This window comes from Bombina bombina, chromosome 7 (genome assembly GCF_027579735.1).
Source record: "Bombina bombina isolate aBomBom1 chromosome 7, aBomBom1.pri, whole genome shotgun sequence".
Taxonomy (NCBI): Eukaryota; Metazoa; Chordata; class Amphibia; order Anura; family Bombinatoridae; genus Bombina; species Bombina bombina.
The window spans coordinates 158,376,000-158,403,636 of NC_069505.1; positions in this window are offsets into that span (position 1 = coordinate 158,376,000).

A 27,637-nucleotide genomic window follows, 5' to 3' on the forward strand; every position below is an offset into this window, starting at 1 on the left:
TCTGGTCGATTCTCCTATGTATTGTTTCCCGCAAAAACATTCTAGTAAATAAATTATATTTTTGTCTGTGCAACGAATTTGATGTTTTATCTCATATTCTTTTCCAGTCACATTAGATTTAAATTTCTTTCTTTTCTCGGAGTGTCTGCAGGACTTACATGCAAAACATGGAAAAAAACCTTTTATTTAATTTCCTTTATGGTCTCTATCTGGCATCTTTTTCTTTTTTAGATCTGTAGGGGCTAATTTGGTTTTTAAATTGTTGGCCCTTCTTTAGATTATTTCTGGTTTTTCACCTATTTTATCTCTTAGTTTTTCATCTAATCTAAGTATATTCCAGTGCTTTTTTATGATTTTTTCTACTGCCTTGTGATCCTGGTTGTATTGAGTTATAAATGGCACTTTTGTTTTTCTTTCTTTATTTGTGTTTTTTGTTTGTAGAGTATGTCGTTTCTGTCTCTATTTTTTTATTAATTCTATTTGTTTATCTATTATTTCACTATTGTAACCTCTTTCTATAAATTTCTTTTTTAGACGTTTTGATTGTTCTATATAGTCTTCGTCCTTTGTGCAATTCTTTCTAATTCTTAATAGTTGTCCCTTAGGGATGTTATTTTTCCACTGAATGTGGTGACAGCTTTGGGCATGGATGTAATTGTTGCTGTCTACCGCTTTAAAGTGTGTTTTACTATTAATTTGGTGTCCGTCTGTATAGATTTCTAAATCGAGAAAGATGATTTTTTTCTTTGCTAATTTCATAAGTGAATTTTAGATTTTTATCATTGTTATTCATTTTATTATAGAATTCTTCAAACACTGACTTCTCCCCCTTCCATATCATTAAAATATCGTCAATATATATTTTAAAGCATACCAGGTTCGCTCCCAATGGGGTACTGTTTAAAAATTCTGTTTCCCAAAGGCCCATAAACAAATTAGCATAACTGGGAGCGAACCTGGTACCCATGGCTTTTCCGCAGGTTTGGTTATAAAAATTCCCTTCAAAGTGGAAATAATTATGGGTTAGGATGTATTTTATGCTTTCTGAAATAAATTCTTTTTGTAATGTTGACATTTCTCTATCACTGCTTAGATACTGGTCTACTGCTTGTAATCCATCTACAGGGAGTGCAGAATTATTAGGCAAGTTGTATTTTTGAGGATTAATTTTTATTATTGAACAACAACCATGTTCTCAATGAACCCAAAAAACTCATTAATATCAAAGCTGAATATTTTTGGAAGTAGTTTTAAGTTTGTTTTGTGTGTGCAGGTGACTATTACTGTGCATAATTATTAGGCAACTTAACAAAAAACAAATATACATTTCAATTATTTATTTTTACCAGTGAAACCAATATAACATCTCAACATTCACAAATATACATTTCTGACATTCAAAAACAAAACAAAAATAAATCAGTGACCAATATAGCCACCTTTCTTTGCAAGGACACTCAAAAGCCTGCCATCCATGGATTCTGTCAGTGTTTTGATCTGTTCACCATCAACATTGCGTGCAGCAGCAACCACAGCCTCCCAGACACTGTTCAGAGAGGTGTACTGTTTTCCCTCCTTGTAAATCTCACATTTGATGATGGACCACAGGTTCTCAATGGGGTTCAGATCAGGTGAACAAGGAGGCCATGTCATTAGATTTTCTTCTTTTATACCCTTTCTTGCCAGCCACGCTGTGGAGTACTTGGACGCGTGTGATGGAGCACTGTCCTGCATGAAAATCATGTTTTTCTTGAAGGATGCAGACTTCTTCCTGTACCACTGCTTGAAGAAGGTGTCTTCCTGAAACTGGCAGTATGACTGGGAGTTGAGCTTGACTCCATCCTCAACCCGAAAAGGCCCCACAAGCTCATCTTTGATGATACCAGCCCAAACCAGTACTCCACCTCCACCTTGCTGGCGTCTGAGTCGGACTGGAGCTCTCTGCCCTTTACCAATCCAGCCACGGGCCCATCCATCTGGCCCATCAAGACTCACTCTCATTTCATCAGTCCATAAAACCTTAGAAAAATCAGTCTTGAGATATTTCTTGGCCCAGTCTTGACGTTTCAGCTTGTGTGTCTTGTTCAGTGGTGGTCGTCTTTCAGCCTTTCTTACCTTGGCCATGTCTCTGAGTATTGCACACCTTGTGATTTTGGGCACTCCAGTGATGTTGCAGCTCTGAAATATGGCCAAACTGGTGGCAAGTGGCATCTTGGCAGCTGCACGCTTGACTTTTCTCAGTTCATGGGCAGTTATTTTGCGCCTTGGTTTTTCCACACGCTTCTTGCGACCCTGTTGACTATTTTGAATGAAACGCTTGATTGTTCGATGATCACGCTTCAGAAGCTTTGCAATTTTAAGAGTGCTGCATCCCTCTGCAAGATATCTCACTATTTTTGACTTTTCTGAGCCTGTCAAGTCCTTCTTTTGACCCATTTTGCCAAAGGAAAGGAAGTTGCCTAATAATTATGCACACCTGATATAGGGTGTTGATGTCATTAGACCACACCCCTTCTCATTACAGAGATGCACATCACCTAATATGCTTAATTGGTAGTAGGCTTTCGAGCCTATACAGCTTGGAGTAAGACAACATGCATAAAGAGGATGATGTGGTCAAAATACTAATTTGCCTAATAATTCTGCACTCCCTGTATGTGTTTAATGCAAGTATATAATGAAGACACATCGCATGTTATAAGCCACATGTCTTCCGTCCATTTTATATCTTTTATTATTTTGATTACATGTGTGGAGTCTTTTAAATAGTTTCTAAATTAATGACATATTTCTGAATATACTTGTCTACATATTCGGATAGGTTTGAGGTTAGAGAGTTTATTCCTGATACAATGGGGTGGCCTGGTGGGTTATTGATATCTTTATGGATTTTTGGTAGGATATAGAATAATGGTATTTTGGGAAACTTGGGTAATAAATAGTTGAATTCTTTTTCTGTTAGTATCTCTTTTGATAAAGCTTCTGTTAGTATCATTTTCAGTTCTAGTTTATAGAAACTTGTGGGATTTCGAATACATTTTTTGTACGTGTTTTCATCCTGGATTAATTCTTTACATATCCTTAGATAGTGTTCTTTGTTTAGGACTACTATCCCCCCTCCCTTGTCTGCCGACTTTATCACAATATTGTGGTCCCTTTCCATATTTTCTAATGTCTCTCTTTCTTTTTTTGTTAAGTTCTTTGTTTTAAATTTAGAATTTCTTTCACTTTTTAGTTTTCTTAGGTCCTTTATGACTAGGTTCTCGAAAGTTTCTATACTTGAGCCTTTTTCATTTTTTGGAAAAAAGATAGATTTGTTTTTTAGATTTGAACAGGGGCGTAACTAACGTTGATGCAAAGGTCACCATTGCGACCGGGCCCAGCAGGTCTCCCAAACAGGGGGGGCCCAGCAAGGCAGGTGTTTTTTTATTTTTTTATTATTAATATATTTTTTTTTTATAGGGGGCCCGGGGCACTGCCGCAATGCACTCATGACATGTTGACTAATGACTGTGCTTGTGTTTTGTTTTGTGTGGCAGGCCGGGTGAAACGCGTTGAAGTGAGAGGACCTTGCACCAGAGTTCTACTAAAATTTGACAACCCGGGTTGACTTTGTAAAATTGGAACTGTTCCTGGTAACAGAACACCTGTTGGATAAAAAATAACCTGCGTGCCTAAGCACTAAGAGCAGGTTACCACAAGATAAGGGACTTGTTCTAAGGATCGCCAACACTGGCGGCATCAGAATACATTCTATTTTGAACCAACTAACTGCTACAAGTGGTAACTACCTAAGAGTGTCTCCGGGATAGTGATTGACACCTGTGGGCGGCTCCTGTGGATAACCGGGTGTGACGTCAGACGCCGGCTTCACAAGGCAAAGACCAGCCGCGGAAGAAACACAGTACACCTCACGGCTTTTGGATACCAGAAAAGAGAGGTACGTTACCACAAGAAGATAAACAAACACTACCTGAAAACACTGTATATGTAGGACGCTTATATAAAACCCTTAATTTAATACTCTCTGGACTCAGAGGCACTAAAGTGTTCTTTATATATTAGTTTCTCACAGCACCGCTATAAAAGAACTCCAGCTACTATATCTTACCAAATGGAGAGGAACTTTCCTATATAAGAACACAACCGAGTTCATTCAACATTGTTTTTATATACAAGGCTGCTACAATTTTTTATTTTTTAACATTGTATAAATTGTCAAAATCTAATACATTTCTTATATCATACAAATTTTCTTATGATTGCATATTTTTTCTGATTTGTGATATTGTTGGTTGGATCCCCAATACAATATAAGTGTCATTGTATAAATGGAAAATTTTAATTTCTAATTTTTACCTTTATTAAAAATTTTAAAAATGTATCCAACACGTTTAGAGTGTGTATGTAGAATCACTTAGAAATTAATTTCTTACACCCTATGCACCACTAATATTAATGCAATAATAGCAGTTTAACGAAAAACACTACCCCCTAAGATCTTCAGCTCTTAGCGCCCTTACTATCCCCTCTTTTTTAGTACCTCATTGTTGCTTAGATTAAAGGATCTAAGCATACCCAGTAAGGTGTTTGATCTCCTCCCCTGACACTAGCACACTATTTCACTCACTTTTTAAACGTCTGATAATATCCACCAGCCAAGAAGAACCATCATCTAGTTCTCCCTCCAGTCCAGGCTCCTCCTCGCTCCTGAGTCCTGACTGACTGGCTGCACTGCACGCACGTCATGGTCACGTGTATCTCTCACTCTCAACAACATTGGCACACTGTGAATGAACTTCAGTCTCGTGATTGCACGTGCGGTGCAGGCAGCAGTCAGTAGCAGGAGTCCAGGAGATGACGAGTGTCTGTCGACAGTGAGGACTGGACTGGGATGGAAGGACCATCAATGGTCCTGTGGCTGTGAGTGACTGGGCACTGGGTCCAGTAGTGGGAGAGGAGTTCCTCACTCCCTCCTCCTCCTTGGGCACACACCAACCTACCGCTCTGTGGGTCCTGGAAATCCGACTCCACTCCTCTCTGCAGTTTCAGGTAAGCCCACACATGACACTGGGTGGGTCTGGTCGGTCTATATAGCCTAGCTCACCCTCAGCTGCCTGAGTGGTGAGTGGTGCGCCTGGCCCCTGCTCAGACTGAGGGAGGGGGGCCGCGGCACGGGTGCACCGCATGGTGACGGTGACAATCGGACAGTGTCAGTGAGAGCCGGACCAGGGCTCAGAGACTCAGAGGATGTCCCTTTCAGGAGAATGATAGAGTCATAGAGACAGGGGTTGGCTTACATTGGGGCCCCTAGGGAACAGTATTATCTGGGATCTAAATATGGCACCTGGGAGTGACAGGGTGACCTCTTAAGGAATGGACATCCCCCCACTGCTAGTTTACAAACCTACCTGTTCCTTTCACCGCCAGAGGTCTGTACAGTAGTGTGTATTTTATAGCAATATGACTAGGTTTTATATCTATAGTATTCTCTAATCTGTGTAACTTACTTTTTATTTTATATTCAGAGCAGTCTGTATTAGATACAGACTAGTTTGTGACTTTGTGCCCAGTATGGAAAACAGACCTTGTATCAGTATTAAAGGGACATTATAGTGGAAAAACTGCAAGCTCTAATTGAATAGAGCAAGCCATTTTTACTCTGTGTTGACCCTGCAGTTCTATTTGTTTGACAGCCTCAAAGGGGTTAAATGCATAAGTCACAGGAAACAGAAACAGGCCACACTTCACAGCTGTTTCCTATGTCGTTTAGCTATGGCTATGGGGTCTATGGTTTCTCTTCCTATGGAGGTCTGTTGCCAGGACTGTTTGCATTGATGTTAAATGCATAAGTAAAGTCCTGCTTGGAGCTGCAGCTGCTGATCAAAACGCAGCCAGTGATTGGTTTGGACTTTCAACTGCTGCTGGCGGTCGTTGGCCCATCAGTTGTTTCAAGTTTAGGACCAGCAGTTCTCTGTGGCTCTAGAGCAAGACTTTAATTATGTGTTTAAACCCTTTGCAATGGTTAAACACAGAGAATGCACTGCCTTTTCTACTACTGACCTGTGGCCCCTGTGGGTGCTGAATATATATATACAGGGAGTACAGAATTATTAGGCAAGTTGTATTTTTGAGGATTAATTTTATTATTGAACAACAACCATGTTCTCAATGAACCCAAAAAACTCATTAATATCAAAGCTGAATAGTTTTGGAAGTAGTTTTTAGTTTGTTTTTAGTTATAGCTAATTTAGGGGGATATCTGTGTGTGCAGGTGACTATTACTGTGCATAATTATTAGGCAACTTAACAAAAAACAAATATATACCCATTTCAATTATTTATTTTTACCAGTGAAACCAATATAACATCTCAACATTCACAAATATACATTTCTGACATTCAAAAACATAACAAAAACAAATCAGTGACCAATATAGCCACCTTTCTTTGCAAGGACACTCAAAAGCCTGCCATCCATGGATTCTGTCAGTGTTTTGATCTGTTCACCATCAACATTGTGTGCAGCAGCAACCACAGCCTCCCAGACACTGTTCAGAGAGGTGTACTGTTTTCCCTCCTTGTAAATCTCACATTTGATGATGGACCACAGGTTCTCAATGGGGTTCAGATCAGGTGAACAAGGAGGCCATGTCATTATATTTTCTTCTTTTATACCCTTTCTTGCCAGCCACGCTGTGGAGTACTTGGACGCGTGTGATGGAGCATTGTCCTGCACGAAAATCATGCTTTTCTTGAAGGACGCATACTTCTTCCTGTACCACTGCTTGAAGAAGGTGTCTTCCAGAAACTGTCAGTAGGACTGGGAGTTGAGCTTGACTCCATCCTCAACCCGAAAAGGCCCCACAAGCTCATCTTTGATGATACCAGCCCAAACCAGTACTCCACCACCACCTTGCTGGCGTCTGAGTCGGACTGGAGCTCTCTGCCCTTTACCAATCCAGCCACGGGCCCATCCATCTGGCCCATCAAGACTCACTCTCATTTCATCAGTCCATAAAACCTTAGAAAAATCAGTCTTGAGATATTTCTTGGCCCAGTCCTGACTTGTATGTCTTGTTCAGTGGTGGTCGTCTTTCAGCCTTTCTTACCTTGGCCATGTCTCTGAGTATTGCACACCTTGTGCTTTTGGGCACTCCAGTGATGTTGCAGCTCTGAAATATGGCCAAACTGGTGGCAAGTGGCATCTTGGCAGCTGCACGCTTGACTTTTCTCAGTTCATGGGCATTTATTTTGCGCCTTGGTTTTTCCACACGCTTATTGCGACCCTGTTGACTATTTTGAATGAAACGCTTGATTGTTCGATGATCACGCTTCAGAAGCTTTGCAATTTTAAGAGTGCTGCATCCCTCTGCAAGATATCTCACTACTTTTGACTTTTCTGAGCCTGTCAAGTCCTTCTTTTGACCCATTTTGCCAAAGGAAAGGAAGTTGCCTAATAATTATGCACACCTGATATAGGGTGTTGATGTCATAAGACCACACCCCTTCTCATTACAGAGATGCACATCACCTAATATGCTTAATTGGTAGTAGGCTTTCGAGCCTATACAGCTTGGAGTAAGACAACATGCATAAAGAGGATGATGTGGTCAAAATACTCATTTGCCTAATAATTCTGCACTCCCTGTATATATATATATATATATATATATATATATATATGTATATACATACACATCTTTATCTAGGTCTGTCTGTGTATATATACACATCTTTATCTAGCTCTGTATGTACATACACATAATTTATTGGTTACAAAGTTGGTTCCTAAATAATAATAATAAAAAATCAGAAGCATTGCTATAGTACATTGTGATCTAATAGGGATGTTATGTGTGTTTGTGTGTGTATATATACATATATATATATATTTATATATATATATATATATATATATATATGTGCGTGTGTGTGTGTATATAGCAACCATTTTGTTTTCTGTTTTAAATGTTGGGATGTTTTTTTTTATTAAATTCACATTTTTTTGGGGGGGTTGGGGGGGGGTGGGGGGGCCTTGCTTGGATTCTTTCACCTGGGCCCTATGGTTTCTAGTTACGCCCCTGGATTTGAATGTATTATACCATTAGTATCATTTGGATTTGGCTCTATCATTTGTCTTTCTAATGGTGTCTTAGAAAAATATCTTTTCAAAGTTAGATTTCTTACTCATTGAACCTGGCAGAAGTGGTCCTCCAGATGTGCAGAAGTTGTCCTCCAGACGGGCAGAAGTCTTCACCCAGACGGCATCTTCTATCTTCATCCTTCCGACGCAGAGCGGCTCCATCTTCAAGACATCCGGCGTGGAGCATCCTCTTCAATCGACGTCTTCTTCTGTAATGAAGGTACCTTTAAGTGACGTCATCCAAGATGGCGTCCCTTAGATTCTGATTGGCTGATATCAGCCAATTGGAATTAAGGTTGAAAAAATCCTATTGGTTGATGCAATCAGCCAATAGGATTGAGCTTGCATTATATTGGCTGTTCCAATCAGCCAATAGAATGCAAGCTCAATCCTATTGGCTGATTGCAATAGGTACAGTATATATATTATATAAATATATAATGCATATCTAAATATACAAATATATAAATATATAATGCATATCTAAATATACAATTTGGCTATATAGCTGATTTGTCAATTTATTGCATTAATTATTTCATGTTAATTGTTGGCAGCAGCCTCTGTAATGCTTATATAAGTCCATTAGATTAACAGATAATTAGATTAACAGATATATTGCAAGATTCCCTGTCATTGTGCCCCAAATCAATCAAACAATTCACCTACCCACTTGTTCTAATTGGCTTACTCTTTGCAAGGCTGACCCTGTCAAAACTTGTTTTCCTGTAGAACGTTATACTCCTGTCTATCAAACACTTCTCCACTAACTCATGTGCTGATTGGCTGTCTCTCTTTTCTTAGCAACTACCTGAGCGTTTAGAATTTTGAACAAATTACAATTTATCGTGTCAATCAATCTGATCTAACCCAACTCCTTGAACTTCCTTCAGTCATTTATTTTTGCAAATAAACTGTAAGGGAGTGTGTCAGGAACCAAGGTACTGCATGGCAGGATTAGAACGCCCCCTAAAAGGTGGGACCCTGTCTCAGCTGAAACATGGGTAGATACACTCCTACCTATGTATATATCCATCCCTGCGTCTGTGACAAAGGTGAAATAGCGTTTGGCTTCTTTAGAATTTCATAGATGATTTGCTATTTTGATTGGTGATGATTTGCTCTTCTGCAGATAGCAGAGTTTTATAACCACTGGTGGTTCCAATATTTAATCATTTTTGTTCTCCTTACCTTTTGGTGTGCTGCTGAGGACTTGTAAGAGAAGTGGCAATAACTAGTAACCACTAGATATATGGGAGGTGCACCAATAAATTAGAACAAGTGCCAAAAAAGTGTAGATTAGATAGTAATCTCTATATCAATGTAAATTACTAGAGCATTATTAGGCTGCTAATCAAAACATAACAAATCCTAGACTAAAGTCCAATGTAAACTATAGAGTTAATTGGAAATTATACTCTAAGTTATACTTCACTGAAAAAATGGCATAGTACTTTACCATAAGATGCCTATAATATATCACAATATGACATATGTCCGTTAATGTTCCAGTCAGTCCCTGTAGCAGAAGCTTACAGCAAGGATTCAGTATACAGCAATAGATGAAGAAGGCAGCACTCTTCAATAGATCGTGGAAAAATCTCAAAACAATGTCCTATGAGACAAGGGAGAGAGAGGCGCCAAATAGTGTGACAACGTAGCAACTCAGGTATAAGTAGGAGAAGACACAAATGGGTATAAAGATGGGAATATCTTACAAATTTATGGTTGTTGATATCTTTAAAATGTCAATAATGGCTGGAGGTTCTTAGTTACCTGATGTATATATAAAACCTGTGGAGTTTTAAGCTATTTTATGCTGCAATAATTATCACAGTATGTATATGTAGGAAACTATTTCATTTATAATGTTGATTTACAACTCTATAACATGATATCAGTGTTTTGATAATCACAGAGGCATTTAATCTGTGACTATATCAAGCTCACATCTGAACCCCAAAGCATTGAGCCTATTGACAAGCCCCCTTCATCTCCAATAGTTACACTTATACAGCTGTGTTTTTATTGTGTTTTCTTTCCAGCTTTTAGAAAACATACTTATAAGTTATCACATGCCTACTACACTAATACTTTCCTTGACCTTTCACGGTTTGACTTATGCACTTCTCACTCAGCTGGAACAGGTCCAGCAAAAATACCAAAGACCTCCACATGGCTAAATAATTGAATCATTGCATTATGTGTATTTTTTCCTGTTGGCAGTAACATTTATATAGTACTTGGTCTTAGAATTGTATGTAAATTTTAGCAAAAATGTTGGAGCTGTACAATATCATTTTTTTGCCATATATTTGCTGTAAAAAAATATATTTAGCCTTTTTTTTAACTCTGAGATCCTGGTGCAAAATGTATAGCCTAGAGAGCTGATGTTTGGTTTATATGCACTGTACATTATCCTGTTTGTCAATCAAGTGTGTATATGTAGAGAGTGAGAGAGAGAGGAAAGATATCACTATAATTTAGTAGTTAGGGGAGAAAAGTTACTATTCCAGAGGGAATAAATAGAAGAAAAAATAACAATAAAAAGTTATCACGATATAGTGTTTCAAACGCAAAATAAGTGAATAAATGTAATAATTAAAAATGTGCAATCAGAACCTTACACAAATTCCATACAAACCAAGAAAGTGATTAAATAATCAAAGTCCTCTCGATGAAGTATAATTGTATTCTTTAATGTGAGTGATCCACAGAGCAGCTCCACAAAGAATAAAGAGAAACATAGCCATAGTGTGAATCTGTGTTATCGTCACAAACTTCATATGCGAGATGTTCTACTCACGTACAGGGCCGCCACTAGAAATTTTGGGGCCCCTGACTTAACCATTGATCAGCCCCCCCCCCCCCCCCATTTGACATGTGCAATTTTTGACCAAGTGAGTAAAACGTATATGCATTTTATTCTTAAGTGTCTATTTAAACTTGGAAATGTTGTAAAGGTAGTAACATACAGACACACTCATACACTGAAACACACACACACACTCACACATAAGGATTCACATATAGACACTCTAGCAGACATGCAAAGAAACACACTCAGCACTTGTTTACATTGACCTGACAAGTAATGAGGTAGACTACAGTTTTGTAAAAAAAGGAGATTTAGAAAACAAAATATGGAGTTCTGGTTATCTTTTTGTAAAGGAAGATGCCAACTAAATGACAACAGCATGCAGTGGCTGAAAAGAAGGGCCCTGAACTGTCTAAACAATAATTTAAAGGTTAAATGGTGGATTAGGTGACTTCCAGAAAGGTCTCATTAGTCTCAAAGTCTGTAGAAAGATGTGAATAATCAGTAGTAAGGTAAAATGTCCTAAAAAGGAACAGACAATGGACACACACACACAAACTCAAACTTGCACATACACCCAAGGCAACACCGACAGAGACACCCACAGAAAACACACAAAGACATACACACACAGAGAGACAACCACATAAAACACAGAAATACATACTGTACATACACACACCCTCACTGAGACATCCACAGAATACACACACCCTCACAGAGACATCCACAGAAAACACAGACATACATACACACACACACTCATAGAGACATCCACAGAAAACACAGACATACACACCCACCCTCACAGAGGCATCCAGAGAAAATACACAAAGACAAACATATAAACACCCTAACAGAGACACCCATAGAAAAAGCTCAAATACATATGCACACACCCTCACAGACATCCACAGAAAACGCACAAAGACATACACACCCACCCTCACAGAGAGACCCACAGAGAAAAAAATACATAAAAACCAAAGCACAAACCAAAGCACAAAAACATAAACACAGAAACCCACAGAAACACTCACAGGAGGGAACATTTATACACCTTGCATCCCCTAAATCAACAGTGTGTGTAACATGCATGATAAAAAAAAATGCAGAGATTAAGAGATCACTTTTTAAAGAATCATAATTGTAATTGTGTGAACAAAAATAATTCTGTGAATTCAAAATTGAACATTAATGATCTGGGTAGATTGCTAGATGAAGAAAAGTACTTTTAAAAGCTTGACATATGTTTGTTTGTTTTTTCCCCATTTTCCCCAACCAAACCACCACTTCAAATATAGTGTACAAATGTTCCCATCTGTCAGCTGTACTTATGGATTTTGAAAATGCTGTACTCTATATGGTATTGGTAGAACCATAAGCTGTGGTACTCATATCCTATCTAAGCTAATTTCATTTATAACTCTTTATTCCATATTCTATATTTTATAAATACACATCATAAACTTAAAGAAATAAGGATTTGGAGATAGATTTATTATTTTATTTTATATCTAAATGTATTATCTATGAAGAACATATTTAATGTGTAATTCTTCTTTGAAATAGTATGTTTTAGTCTAATCATGATTTTATAACTCCACACTCATACCATTAGATCTGGTTAAATGCAGGATTTAGGCTTGTTGGTATGTATTTCAAAATTAAGTCAGCTGTAGTATAAACTGAACAGTTTTAAGTTAACCTGTCTCATTTTAAACACTGAGCAATCTTAGTCTGAGAGTATAACATTTTATGCAGATGTAAAAATCTTAGATAAAATGCCTCCTTGGAAAGTCCTTGCATAAAGGGGCATTACACTGGAATGTAATATATATATATATATATATATATATATATATATATATATATATATATATATATATAAATGCATATCTGCCAAAAGGGTACCTACCATTTGTGTATTGAGGAGGAAGCATTTCTGCATGGTTTTAAATATAGAATTTCTACAGCCTTGTCAAATAATCATAAATACACTGCTGCTAAAAAAATGTGTTTTCATGGACCCCTGGCCCCACCATACAACTACTACCACACTGAAGTTACAATCCAAAATTGCACAAAGAAATAAAAAACATTTGCTAAGTAAGTCCTACCTCCTCTGCAAATGAAAGTGATCTGCCGTCTTACCCAGGCACACACTGTACAAACAAAGTGCGTTGTCTGTCTCACACTGTGCATAGTGGCTTCGTGCACACTCAGAAATCCTCTCAAATGCTAATACTTTACTCCTTGTAATAACATTTCCCATGCTCAATTAGCACAATGCTGTAGTACCCACTGGTGGATACCAAAATTTAAAAAAAAAAAAAAAATTTTTTTTTTTAGTTCTTGCCTCATGGGGCCCCCCTGGCCCATTGGGCCCCTGACAGGAGTCACCCCTGTCACCCCCTGATGGCGGCCCCGCTCACATATATATGAGCTTCAACAGCTCTGGTATTAGCGCTTTATACATAAAGATACAGGATATAAGTGGCAATTTATTAAAAACAAAGTAACAGGTTACAGGATCCCTAGGGGTTTGCAGCCTAACTCTGATATAACACTACAGAGTCAATTGTATCACAACAGCATCCTTTCCACACGGTGTAAAAGGCGGTGCTGTAAGTATCGCCACCCTCCTTGTGCTCAGCCTGTAGTAATATCTCTAAATTACGTTTCAATATCCAATCATATCCGTTCAAGAAGCTAGAGAGAAAAAAAGTTACTAATTGTCCACTTAATGTTATATATATATATAAAAACTCAATAATGGAAGTCACTCACAGGGTCTTAGTGAAAAATAAACTGATATTTATTAATGTTTCTGAGTCTCCCCCGTTATCTAAACAAGCATAACATATATACATCAACTCACCACTTTATATTCCTAAATCCTTCACCGTTGCGGTGTCCCGGCCGCGTCTCAGAAGTTGCCGGCGTTACGTGACCTTCACATCACGTTCTGTCATCATGGCAACTGGACGCCATACCGGGATTGTCGCGTGCACATTAACAACAATAACAAAGTGCTGCATAGTAACGGATCAATGTCATATCCTGTAAGGGAATAAATTGAACAGATATTACAGAATAGCTATGTACATGGCATCATAATAACATACATAATACCATAATAGGGCATTGCTTCTTAAGTTTGAAAAATATGAATATGAAACATATGAAAGAGGAAACCTCTGTATAGAGACCTCTAGATATAGATGGGATGGGGTCCAAGTAGTATCAGCACGACTAGAGGAATAGGTTGTATCCCTGTATATAGATGGCAAAGGACACCTAGAAGCCAGATAATATGTCAGTGTATCTACTTGTAGTGTACCTGGATAGCACTAGTACAGTGCTATATTTAAGAGCAGATGAAATTAAAAACCTAAACAGATATTATTATGAATGTCAGCTTAGGAGTACAAGTAAGTATAGATCATGCATTACAGACAACAGTGCCAGTCAAAATGTACATTGAGTCCTCTAGGGGTCATGGTCCCCAAATTAAAGATCCATCTGGACTCTCTCTGAAGTAGCATCCTGGCTCTGTTACCACCTCTCGGAGGTGGTGGGATGTGGTCGATGATGATATATTTCAAATCAGACACTCTGTGTCCTGCTTCTGCGAAGTGCCTGGCCACCGGCTGGTCTGATGTGCCCTTTTCAATGGCTGACCGGTGGTTGGCCATCCTTGTTCTAAGGTCATCCACCATCTTACCCACATAGAACATGCCACACACACTATGCAATAGGTTAACTATGTACTTGGTGGTACAGGTGACTCTGTGTTTTATTTGGAATTTCTTGGTGGAATACAGGTGACTGAATTTGTTCCCTGTAGTCAGGCTGCTGCTGGTGGTACAGCCAAGGCAGTGGAAGCAACCTGGTTTTATCTTTAACCAGGTAGCACTTGTATAACATTCCCTGTGGTCCGTCTTTATTAGATGGTCCCGAAGAGATCTGGCTCTTCGATATCCAATCCTAGATTGCTGCGTGTCTGTAAAGGGTAAGTCCCTATCAGTGGTAAGTAGAGGCCAGTTGTTTCTTAAGGTTTCTGCAATCCCCTGCTTGCCCACAGTAAAAGTTGTAGTGAATGTTAGTCTCTCCTCTTTAGTAGTTTTCTTGATAGTAGACAGCAATTCTTGCTGTGTCTCTCTTTCTATGAATTCTCTGCTCTCTTTTAGGGCTTCTGTTTGATAGCCCCTTTGTTGAAATTTATTTTCCATTTCTTTCATTTGTTTGATTTTCAGGCTCTCGTTCGTATTATTACGGGCAACCCTCTTGAACTGAGAGGTTGGTAACGCCTTCTTAAGGCTGGTAGGATGGCAGCTAGATGCACAAAGATGGAGTTTTTATCAGTCAGTTTGCTGTATAGCATGGGGATGAGGGTGATATCCTGCTTTATGATCCTCATGTCCAAGAAGTCCACCGACTTTTGGTTATAGTTGATCTTAAACTTGACTGTCAGCTGAACCATGTTCAACTCTTCAAGCCAGTTCAGCAATTCCTCCTCTGTTCCCATCCAAAACAGGAATAGATAATCTATAAACCTCTTAAAGAGGTATATTCTGCTGTCATGGAATAGGTCTGTTCCCTCCGGTGACGTTGGTATTTAATGGTGATAATTAACTGGTGTTAGATGCTAGCTAAACTGCTACTCGTATATTAACATTTAATTGCTAAAAGCTAGTATTCCCCCCATAGGGGTGCGCTCCTAGGTTACAGATAGTATTTAGTAATAGAACAAAAAGTACAACGCTAGCCGCTGGTGGGTAATACCTGTGTAATTTCAATATATACTAACTTCTGGTAATATTATAACTAATGACTGGTTTGTTATGCCAGAAATAGAGTTACATTAGGCTTAAAGGCTGGGGTAACGTAGAGGAAACTTATTTTTCTCTTCCAGCCTCTTATTTACACAGTGTTGTTATGGTACCTACTTTTCTAGTTTAATCAATACTGTGGAATAGTCCTACTACTATATCTATTTAAACAAAATATAGCAAATTTGATTGCCATAAATACTACTTAGTGGTGAATAGGTGATCAGATTATTTTCCCAAACAAATATAATATGTTACAATTTGGTGCAGAATTGTTCTGACACTCTCTTATTGGAGGATATAGATACTGGGAAACTGTTCACCTTATAATTATACTAACAAACAACTCATATTAACAATTTGTGTTTATATATACAAACGGTATTTTCCACCTACGTTCTAATATGTCAAAGTTTTGACCGCTAGGCATTTTTGCCCATTTTGGAGGATTAGCAGCGCTCACTATTTTTTTTTTTTTTGTGCTTTTAAATAAACACAATCACACATATTACAGTTACACTTGTTTTTTATATTGATTACAGAAAGGAGGTGATGCAGCAATTGCAGGATAAAGACACCTACAGTTCCATAAGTGGTGATCCCACTAGGAGCTTTAAAACAATGCTGGACGAAATGATTCAGGCACTCTATAACAACACCTACATAGACAAAAATACCTGTGTGTACATGACTGTAGAATTTCCAAGGATACCGGTACTGTATACGTTGCCTAAAGTGCACAAGAATCTATCTGAACCCCCAGAGAGGCCTAAAGTGTCTGCTATAGGCTCCCTGCTGCAACCCATTGCCACCTTTGTAGATTACATTCTACAGCCACTAGTCCGCAACATTCCATCTTTCTTGTTGGATTCATCATCGATGATTAAACTATTGCTGAAACTTCCACCTTTGGCTAACGCCACTATACTGGTCACGCTCAACGTGACCAGTTTATATACCATGATACCACACCAAGATGGGATTGCAACAATAAGGAGACAGCTGGTCAAATATCCCTACATCGGTCCTCCAGTGGAAGCAATTCTGTAGATGCTGAGAATGTGCCTAGAACTTAATTGTTTTCTACAAGTAGCAGGGACGGTGATGGGGTCAAACATGGTCCCATCATACACCAACTTGTTTATGGCCAAACTTTAATCAGAGGGAACAGACCTCTTCCATGACAACAGAATACACCTTTTTGAGAGGTATATAGACGATCTGTTCCTTTTGTGGACAGGAACAGAGGAGGAATTACTGAACTAGTTTGAAGAGTTGAACATGGTTCACCCGACAGTCAAGTTTAAGATCAACTATAACCAAAAGTCGGTGGACTTCTTGGACATGAGGATCATTAAGCAGGATAACACCCTCATCACCACGCTATACCGCAAACTGACTGATAAAAACTCCATCTTATGTGCATCTAGCTGCCATCCTCCCAGCCTTAAGAAGGCGCTACCAACCTCTCAGTTCAAGAGGGTTGCCCGTAATAATACGGACGAGAGCCTGAAAATCAAACAAATGACAGAAATGGAAAATAAATTTCAACAAAGGGGTTATCAAAGAGAAGCCCTAAAAAAAGCAGAGAATCCATAGAAAGAGAGACACAGCAAGAATTGCTGTATACTATAAAGAAAACTACTAAAGAGGAGAGACTAACATTCACTACAACTTTTACTGTGGGCACGCAGGAAATCGCAGAAACCTTAAGAAACAACTGGCCTCTACTTACCACTGATAGGGTCTTACCCTTTACGGACACGCAGCCACCTAGGATTGGATACCGTAGAGCCAAATATCTCACCTGGTTACAGATAAAACCAGGTTGCTTCCGCTGCCTTGGCTGTACCACCTGCGGGGGCCTGACTACAGGGAACAAATTCAGTCACCTGTATTCCACCAGGAAATTCCAAATAAAACACAGAGTCACCTGTACCACTAAGTACATAGTTTACCTATTGCATTGCGTGTGTGGCATGTTCTATGTGGGTAAGACAGTGGATGACCTTAGAACAAGGATGGCCAACCACCAGTCAGCCATAAGGTCAGCCATTGAAAAGGGCACATCAGACCAGCCGGTGTCCAGGCACTTCGCAGAAGTGTTATCCAGGTACACTACAAGTAGATACACTGACATATTATCTGGCTTCTAGGTGTCCTTTGCCATCTATATACAGGAATACAACCTATTCCTCTAGTCGTGCTGACACTACTTGGACCCCAGCCCATCTATATCTAGAAGTCTCTACACAGAGGTTTCCTCTTTCATATGTGCCTGTATTCTGTTAGGATTATAGTTGTAGTGTCAAACTAAGATAGGCATATCCTTTATATCCTAGACTAAGTCACTTAGTACATATGTTTGTCTCTTTTTTTGCCTGTTGCCTTTATGTTACTGAACTAGCAGAAAATGGCGTGTTTGCTTGCATAGGCTTATGACCCTCTACTAACCTGCAGTATGTTGCCGTACATAAGTTAACACAGTACATAGATATTAGAGCCATCAGCAGTAATAGTGAATAAGTGTCTACTATGTTCAATTTATTCCCTTACAGGATATGACATTGATCCGTTCCTATGAAGCACTTTGTTATTGTTTTTAATGTGCATGCGACGATCCCGGTATGGTGTCCAGTTGCCATGACGACTGAACGTGAAGGGAAGGTCACGTAACGCCGGCAACTTCCGGGATGCGGCCGGGATGCTGCAACAGTGAAGGATTTAGGAATATAAGGTGGTGAGTTGATGTATATATGTTATGCTTGTTTTGATAACGTGGGAGACTCTAAAACGTTAATAATTAGTAGTTTATTTTTCTCTAAGACCCTGTGAGTGACTTCCATTATTGAGGATTATATGTTATTTCTGAAGTGCACCCAGGGCAGTATAGGTCGACAGCCTCATTTATATTACCAGGAGTGCTTCTACCATACTGGGGACTTTATATATATATACAGTATATATATATATATATATATATATATATATATATATATATATATATATATATATATATATAAAACACGGAAGGGAACTGCACTCTCATACCGGACCGGGTACACATCTAATGACCCTGCAACATGCCCAGCCCTGGGTGCCACTGGCACTCACAGGAAGCTGTGCTGTCCCCAGAGCCACAAGCAGTTAACCCCAGACAGGTCTGGGTGCAAGAACCATAGGGAAAATTACAACACAAATTAATACAACACACAGAGAAAACCCAGCACTTACTTACAAGCTCTCAGCTAAGATTTAAAAGCTAAACTGGAAAGGTTAGTCACCGCATCTGGCCAAATGGGACAAGCTCAGGTACCACGTCAAGGTCCTTTCCAAATACCTGAGACCCTATAACAGCCACACAATGCAAGCTTTCAAATCCAAACAAACTGAAAACAAAAAAAGGGTGCACAGGAATATGTAATCACCCTAGACATATACAAAACACGGAAGGGAACTGCACTCTCATACCGGACCGGGTACACATCTAATGACCCTGCAACATGCCCAGCCCTGGGTGCCACTGGCACTCACAGGAAGCTGTGCTGTCCCCAGAGCCACAAGCAGTTAACCCCAGACAGGTCTGGGTGCAAGAACCATAGGGAAAATTACAAAACAAATTAATACAACACACAGAGAAAACCCAGCACTCACTTACAAGCTCTCAGCTAAGATTTAAAAGCAAAACTGGAAAGGTTAGTCACCGCATCTGGCCAAATGGGACAAGCTCAGGTACCACGTCAAGGTCCTTTCCAAATACCTGAGACCCTATAACAGCCACACAATGCAAGCTTTCAAATCCAAACAAACTGAAAACAAAAAAAGGGTGCACAGGAATATGTAATCACCCTAGACATATACAAAACACGGAAGGGAACTGCACTCTCATACCGGACCGGGTACACATCTAATGACCCTGCAACATGCCCAGCCCTGGGTGCCACTGGCACTCACAGGAAGCTGTGCTGTCCCCAGAGCCACAAGCAGTTAACCCCAGACAGGTCTGGGTGCAAGAACCATAGGGAAAATTACAAAACAAATTAATACAACACACAGAGAAAACCCAGCACTCACTTACAAGCTCTCAGCTAAGATTTAAAAGCAAAACTGGAAAGGTTAGTCACCGCATCTGGCCAAATGGGACAAGCTCAGGTACCACGTCAAGGTCCTTTCCAAATACCTGAGACCCTATAACAGCCACACAATGCAAGCTTTCAAATCCAAACAAACTGAAAACAAAAAAAGGGTGCACAGGAATATGTAATCACCCTAGACATATACAAAACACGGAAGGGAACTGCACTCTCATACCGGACCGGGTACACATCTAATGACCCTGCAACATGCCCAGCCCTGGGTGCCACTGGCACTCACAGGAAGCTGTGCTGTCCCCAGAGCCACAAGCAGTTAACCCCAGACAGGTCTGGGTGCAAGAACCATAGGGAAAATTACAAAACAAATTAATACAACACACAGAGAAAACCCAGCACTCACTTACAAGCTCTCAGCTAAGATTTAAAAGCAAAACTGGAAAGGTTGGTCACCGCATCTGGCCAAATGGGACAAGCTCAGGTACCACGTCAAGGTCCTTTCCAAATACCTGAGACCCTATAACAGCCACACAATGCAAGCTTTCAAATCCAAACAAACTGAAAACAAAAAAAGGGTGCACAGGAATATGTAATCACCCTAGACATATACAAAACACGGAAGGGAACTGCACTCTCATACCGGACCGGGTACACATCTAATGACCCTGCAACATGCCCAGCCCTGGGTGCCACTGGCACTCACAGGAAGCTGTGCTGTCCCCAGAGCCACAAGCAGTTAACCCCAGACAGGTCTGGGTGCAAGAACCATAGGGAAAATTACAAAACAAATTAATACAACACACAGAGAAAACCCAGCACTCACTTACAAGCTCTCAGCTAAGATTTAAAAGCAAAACTGGAAAGGTTAGTCACCGCATCTGGCCAAATGGGACAAGCTCAGGTACCACGTCAAGGTCCTTTCCAAATACCTGAGACCCTATAACAGCCACACAATGCAAGCTTTCAAATCCAAACAAACTGAAAACAAAAAAAGGGTGCACAGGAATATGTAATCACCCTAGACATATACAAAACACGGAAGGGAACTGCACTCTCATACCGGACCGGGTACACATCTAATGACCCTGCAACATGCCCAGCCCTGGGTGCCACTGGCACTCACAGGAAGCTGTGCTGTCCCCAGAGCCACAAGCTTGCTTTTAAATCTTAGCTGAGAGCTTGTAAGTGAGTGCTGGGTTTTCTCTGTGTGTTGTATTAATTTGTTTTGTAATTTTCCCTATGGTTCTTGCACCCAGACCTGTCTGGGGTTAACTGCTTGTGGCTCTGGGGACAGCACAGCTTCCTGTGAGTGCCAGTGGCACCCAGGGCTGGGCATGTTGCAGGGTCATTAGATGTGTACCCGGTCCGGTATGAGAGTGCAGTTCCCTTCCGTGTTTTGTATATGTCTAGGGTGATTACATATTCCTGTGCACCCTTTTTTTGTTTTCAGTTTGTTTGGATTTGAAAGCTTGCATTGTGTGGCTGTTATAGGGTCTCAGGTATTTGGAAAGGACCTTGACGTGGTACCTGATCTTGTCCCATTTGGCCAGATGCGGTGACTAACCTTTCCAGTTTTGCTTTTAAATCTTAGCTGAGAGCTTGTAAGTGAGTGCTGGGTTTTCTCTGTGTGTTATATATATATATATATATATATATATATATATATATATATATATATATATATAAAGTATATATTTATTTATATATTTATATTTAACATATTAAAATAGTGCTCTTTCATATGTATATATGTATATATATTTTTAGTTTAATGTCCCGAAACCAAGGTTTAATACATATATGTGTTTAGTTTTTTTTTTTTTTACTTGTTAACTCACATATAATATTGAGTGGTTTAGTTTACTAGATGATACACTGTTTATCTAGTCTCAGTCAAACACCAGTATTTTACACCATGATAATGGATAACATACCTTATAAGGAATGCTTATCATGTCTAGGAGATTAAATCCATAACATTACTTTGCAATCTTCTTATTCTTGGTGGTAGCTCCATATTCTCCAGGTTTTTTATTATTTTTTATTACAGACTAAGATACTGTAATTCACCCAGATGATGAAGTGTCATATTGGAAACAGGTTTGTCATACTCTTCTAATTCATTTGCCAAAACAGCTGTTTTTTCCTGCCCAGTATATGACTAACATATCTTAGCTCAACTCCTGCACCGCTAAATCTGGTTCCCATCTATTCCCATTATAACTATTGCAACACTTTTATGTCTAAACTTTCTGTAATCCATATTCACTTCTTATCTCAAAAATTCTTACCCTCTCTTCTGATATCCCATATTCGGCTTCCAAGTAAGTCACATATAAACCTGTAAGACTCTCTTTATCTTTCAATCAAGACTATAAAGTCATCTCTTTCACCTTTTATCTAAGACCTACAGCCTGATTCAAAAATATCTTCTACATGAGTTCACATGTATTTTGTTACAGTAGGCAGGCATATTTTGTGCTCATGTATTTTGATACAGTAGGCAGCCATATTTTATTGCCTATATGCAAATAAGCTTGTATCTTTGCATGGAACCCACAGGAAAGCTTGTATCTTTTGTGTGAATACACACAAAAAAGCCGAAAACATATATTGCTTGTGCACAAAAGTAAGCACGCCACTTGTAATTTAACCCTTTGAAGGCAATTTAGCACATCTTTCATGTCCTGTATGTACGATGGATAGATTTACCCACGAAGCTTGCAGGCAGGAGGATGCCCTTGAGCGCATAGGTATGCCTGTATTGTGATTGTAAAAATAATTGATGCTCTCTTTAACTCTTTGAAAGCTGTGTGCTTAATGTATGTTAATAGGTTGATATTTTTCCTTAGCTCCCATTTAAAGCATACATTTGGCTAGATTTAGAGTTTTGTCGGTAAAGACCCGCGTAGCTAACGCTGCTTTTTTTCCCAACGCACCCTTCCAACAACGCTGGTATTTAGAGTTGTCTGAGGGGCTGCATTAGGCTCAAAAAAGGGAGCATTGAGCCTAATGTAGCTCCACTTCAACCCTCAATACCAGCGTTGTTTACGGTAGGGTTTAGCTGGAAAAAAGTGCTTGTGCACGATATCTCCATAGGAAACAAAGGGGCATTTTGGGCTGAAAAAAACCTAACACCTGCAAAAAAGCAGCGTTCAGCTCCTAACGCAGCCCCATTGTTTCCTATGGGGAAACACTCTCTAAGTCAACACCTAACACCCTAACATGAACCCTGAGTCTAAACACCCCTAACCTTACACTTATTAACCCCTAATCTGCCGCCCCCGGTATCGCTGACACCTGCATTATATTATTAATCCCTAATCTGCCGCTCCGGACACCACCGCAACCTACATTATACCGCCGACCCATATATTATATTTATTAACCCTGTTCCAATCAGCCAATAGAATGAGAGTTCAATAAATCGGATTGAACTTCAATCTGATTGGCTGATTGCATCAACCAATCAGATTTTTTCTACCTTAATTCCGATTGGCTGATAGAATTCTATCAGCCAATCGGAATTGAATGGATGCCATCTTGGATGACGTCCCTTAAAGGAACCTTCATTCACTGGGAAGTCGTCGGTTGAAGAGGATGGATCCGCGTCGGCTCCGTTGAAGATGGCTCCGCTCCGCTCCGCTCCTGATAGATGAAGATTGAAGACGCCGCCTGGATGAACACTTCTACCGGATGGAGGATCTCTTCATCGCTTGGATGAAGACTTCTACCGGATCAAGGACCTCCTCTGCGCACCTTGGATGAAGAATTCGGCTTGGCTGGGTGAAGACGACTCAAGGTAGGGAGATCTTCAGAGGGTTAGCGATAGGTTTTTTAAGGGGGGTTTGGGTGGGTTAGAGTAGGGGTATGTGGGTTGTAATGTTGGGGGGTATTGTATTTTTATTTTCAGGTAAAAGAGCTGATTACTTTGGGGCAATGCCCCGCAAAAAGCCTTTTTAAGAGCTGGTAAAAGAGCTGATTACTTTGGTAGTTTAGAATAGGGTAGGGAATTTTTTATTTTGGGGGGCTTTTTTATTTTATTAGGGGGCTTAGATTAGGTGTAATTAGTTTAAACTTCTTGTAATTCTTTTTTTTTTGTAATTTATTGTTTTTTTTTTGTATTATAGAATAGTTTATTTTATTCTATTTTATTTTAGGTAATTGTAGGTCATTTATTTAATTAATTTATTGATAGTGTAGTGTTAGGTGTATTTGTAACTTAGGTTAGGATTTATTTTACAGGTAATTTTGTACTTATTTTAACTAGGTAGCTATTAAATAGTTATTAAATATTTAATAGCTATTGTACCTAGTTAAAATAAATACAAAGTTGCCTGTAAAATAAATATAAATCCTAAAATAGTTACAATGTAATTATTAGTTATATTGTAGCTATATTAGGGTTTATTTTATAGGTAAGTATTTAGTTTTAAATAGGATTAATTTAGTTATTTTTAGGAATATTATTTTGTTTCATTTAAATTATATTATGTTAGGGGGGTGTTAGAGTTAGACTTAGGTTTAGGGGTTAATACATTTATTGTAGTAGCGGCGACGTTGTGGGCGGTAGATTAGGGGTTAATAATTGTAGGTAGGTGGCGGCGATGTTAGGGAGGGCAGATTAGGGGTTAATACTATTTATTCTAGCGTTTGCGAGGCGGGAGTGTGGCGGTTTAGGGATTAATACATTTATTATAGTGGCGGCGAGGTCCGGTCGGCAGATTAGGGGTTAATAAGTGTAGGTAAGGTAGCGGCGACGTTGGGGGCAGATTAGGGGTTAATAAATATAATATAGGGGTCGGCGATGTTAGGGGCAGAAGATTAGGGGTTCATAGGTATAATGTAGGTGGCGGCGGTGTCCGGTCGGCAGATTAGGGGTTACATTTTTTTATTATAGTGGCGGCGATGTGGGGGGGCCTCGGTTTAGGGGTACATAGGTAGTTTATGGGTGTTAGTGTACTTTGTAGCACAGTAGTTAAGAGCTTTATATTCTGGCGTTAGCCCATAAAGCTCTTAACTACTGACTTTTTTTGGCGGTAGGAGTCTTGTCGGTAGAGGGTCTACTGTTCACTTCTCCCAAGACTCCAAATACCGGCGTTAGGCAGATCCCATTGAAAAGATAGGATACGCAATTGGCGTAAGGGGATCTGCGGTAGCCTGAAATCGCCGGTAGGGAAGTGAGCGTTAGACCCTTTCCTGTCTGACTCTAAATACCAGCGGGCGGCCAAAAGCAGCGTTAGGACCCCTTAACGCTGCTTTTGACGGCTAACGCCAAACTCTAAATTTAGCTGATTGTCTTATTTCTATCTTTTTATGATATTTTCATTTAAATAATAAAGATTCTTCAGTGCTATTAGTACAATTTTTGTACCTCATATAATATATCCCTTTAAAACCATGTTAAGCTGATTTTTTAATTTTAAAATAGAAATAGTTGACATACCATTGTTCTTCACTCAAAAGAAAATGTTATTTTCATTCTATATCTATCTATCTATCTATCTATTTATATCTATTTATCTATCTGAGTGAAGAACAATGCTATTTTAACTATTTCTTAAGGCACCTTCAGCAGTAGCACACCTCGCTTATTGCACCTTCGGGGTAGCACTAGAGCAAAGCCAAGAACAGTATTTTGCAGTACACCCCATAGAAATCTATGGGGAGAAGGCTGCACTATCCATAAGGGGTTTATCACAGCTCTTTGAGCGTGTCGGACATAGCTTGCGTATTGCAAGTTGAAAGCAAACCCATTTGCTTGAGCACAATTAAATCTGACATGCGTCAGGATAGCGCAACCTCAGAGTTCTGGTTAACGGTTATGCTTGGCTAAAAAGTTGCACAAAACACATGAAAAAATGCATTTAAAACTACAGTTACACTCATAATAACACTAATAAAAATTATTCTAAAAAATTGCATACAAAAGTTATAAAAGCTCAATGATATGAGGTCTCATGCTGCAAAGGACTTTAACATAAATATATGTCAAAATATGTATATGCATGTATAAATATATATATATATATATATATATATATGTTTATATGTGTGTACATATGTATTTATGTATTTATATGTGTACATATGTATTTAGAGACATACACACACACACACACACACACACACACACACACACACACACACACACATATATATATATATATATATATATATATATATATATATATATATATATATATATACACACACACATATAAGTGCATTGAAGCCCTTTGTAGTCAAGTAGCTGACAACATGAAAAAGCATATTTATGCCATATTCATTTTTATAAAGTGTTTAACTCTGTATTTACTGAAAATATTTCACATTCAAATGTTCTTCACACAAGGGAATATGTTCAAAGTGTTTATAAATAGATATTCCTATATAAATATAAATATATACATATATATATATATATATATATATACACAATATATATATATATATATATATATATATATATATATATATATATGCATATATCTATACCTATATATAATTATAAACTATGGAAGATTTTCATCTCACTGCAGAGTTTTTGAACATTTCATTGGGATGGTCTCTTTAAAGTTTTACAGTGCGATACTTTGAAGTAATTTTTACTACTAACTTATAGAATATTATCATGTACCAGGTTCATAAATAGTTTGTTATTTACCACTGTTGAATACTAGGTCAAATGAATAATTTAGTGAAAAAATGACCATTTTTGTCCCTCAGGACAAATACTTTGAATTATGTTCTAGTCTTCCTGTACAAAACATGCAATATTTATAGGTAATCTACTTCAACTGCTGCATTCTTGACTTCCCATAAGTCTATGTATGTGTGGGCAGTGAACTAAGAAATCATTAGGCTCTGCATTTTTATATTTAAACTGTGAATGGAATAGTATATATAAATACACCACCCTGTATCTTCACACTTCTTCAATGGAATTTGTGGAATTCTGTGTTTATATTGTTGGCTAAAAGAATCCTTGTGTGGGTAAAAAGATGGTCCATAAAAAGTAATATACAACTTAATCCATTACAACATTCTGCATTCCAAGAACGTGCTAATGAGCCCAGGAATCTGGAACAGCAGAGGTGGACTCCAGAATATACAACTTTTAAAAATTATTCTGAGAACACAGAGCTCTGCAGACAAAAACATCCTATCAGGGTGAAATGTTTAGGCGCTAGAAATGTAAGAAATGTACTATACTTAGATTTTTGCACCTATGACATGAGAAAGAATAAGAATAAGATTTCTTTGCATACATTTTTGCTATATTTCATCATTAAGTTACAAAGGAACAGATTGTTAAGTAGGATTGAACAATGCTGATAGATATATTAATTTTTTATGCAGCCAGAATACAGTCACACTAACATAGATGTGGTGGGTGATTTCTTTTTAACCCAACTGAGTACACATTAGTAATATGTATTTTATATAAATGATATAATTGATTTTCTTTGTAATGAAGGGGTTACACTTACAAAGAGATTCCAATCCTAACATGACATTCTTTTATTCATTGTAATTTTAGTCAATCATGATTTTTTTTTGGCATTACTTACCGTAGCATACTACGGGCGGGATTGCAAGTTGAGCGCAAAAATGCAAGTGTTATTGAGTGTGTTAACACTGCTGACACACAATCCACCCATCTGCATTTTTTGGGACTGCTATTACAAGTCAATGGTTAATATTTATAGTGAGTAAGTTAACATGACAGACATCGTTAGACAAA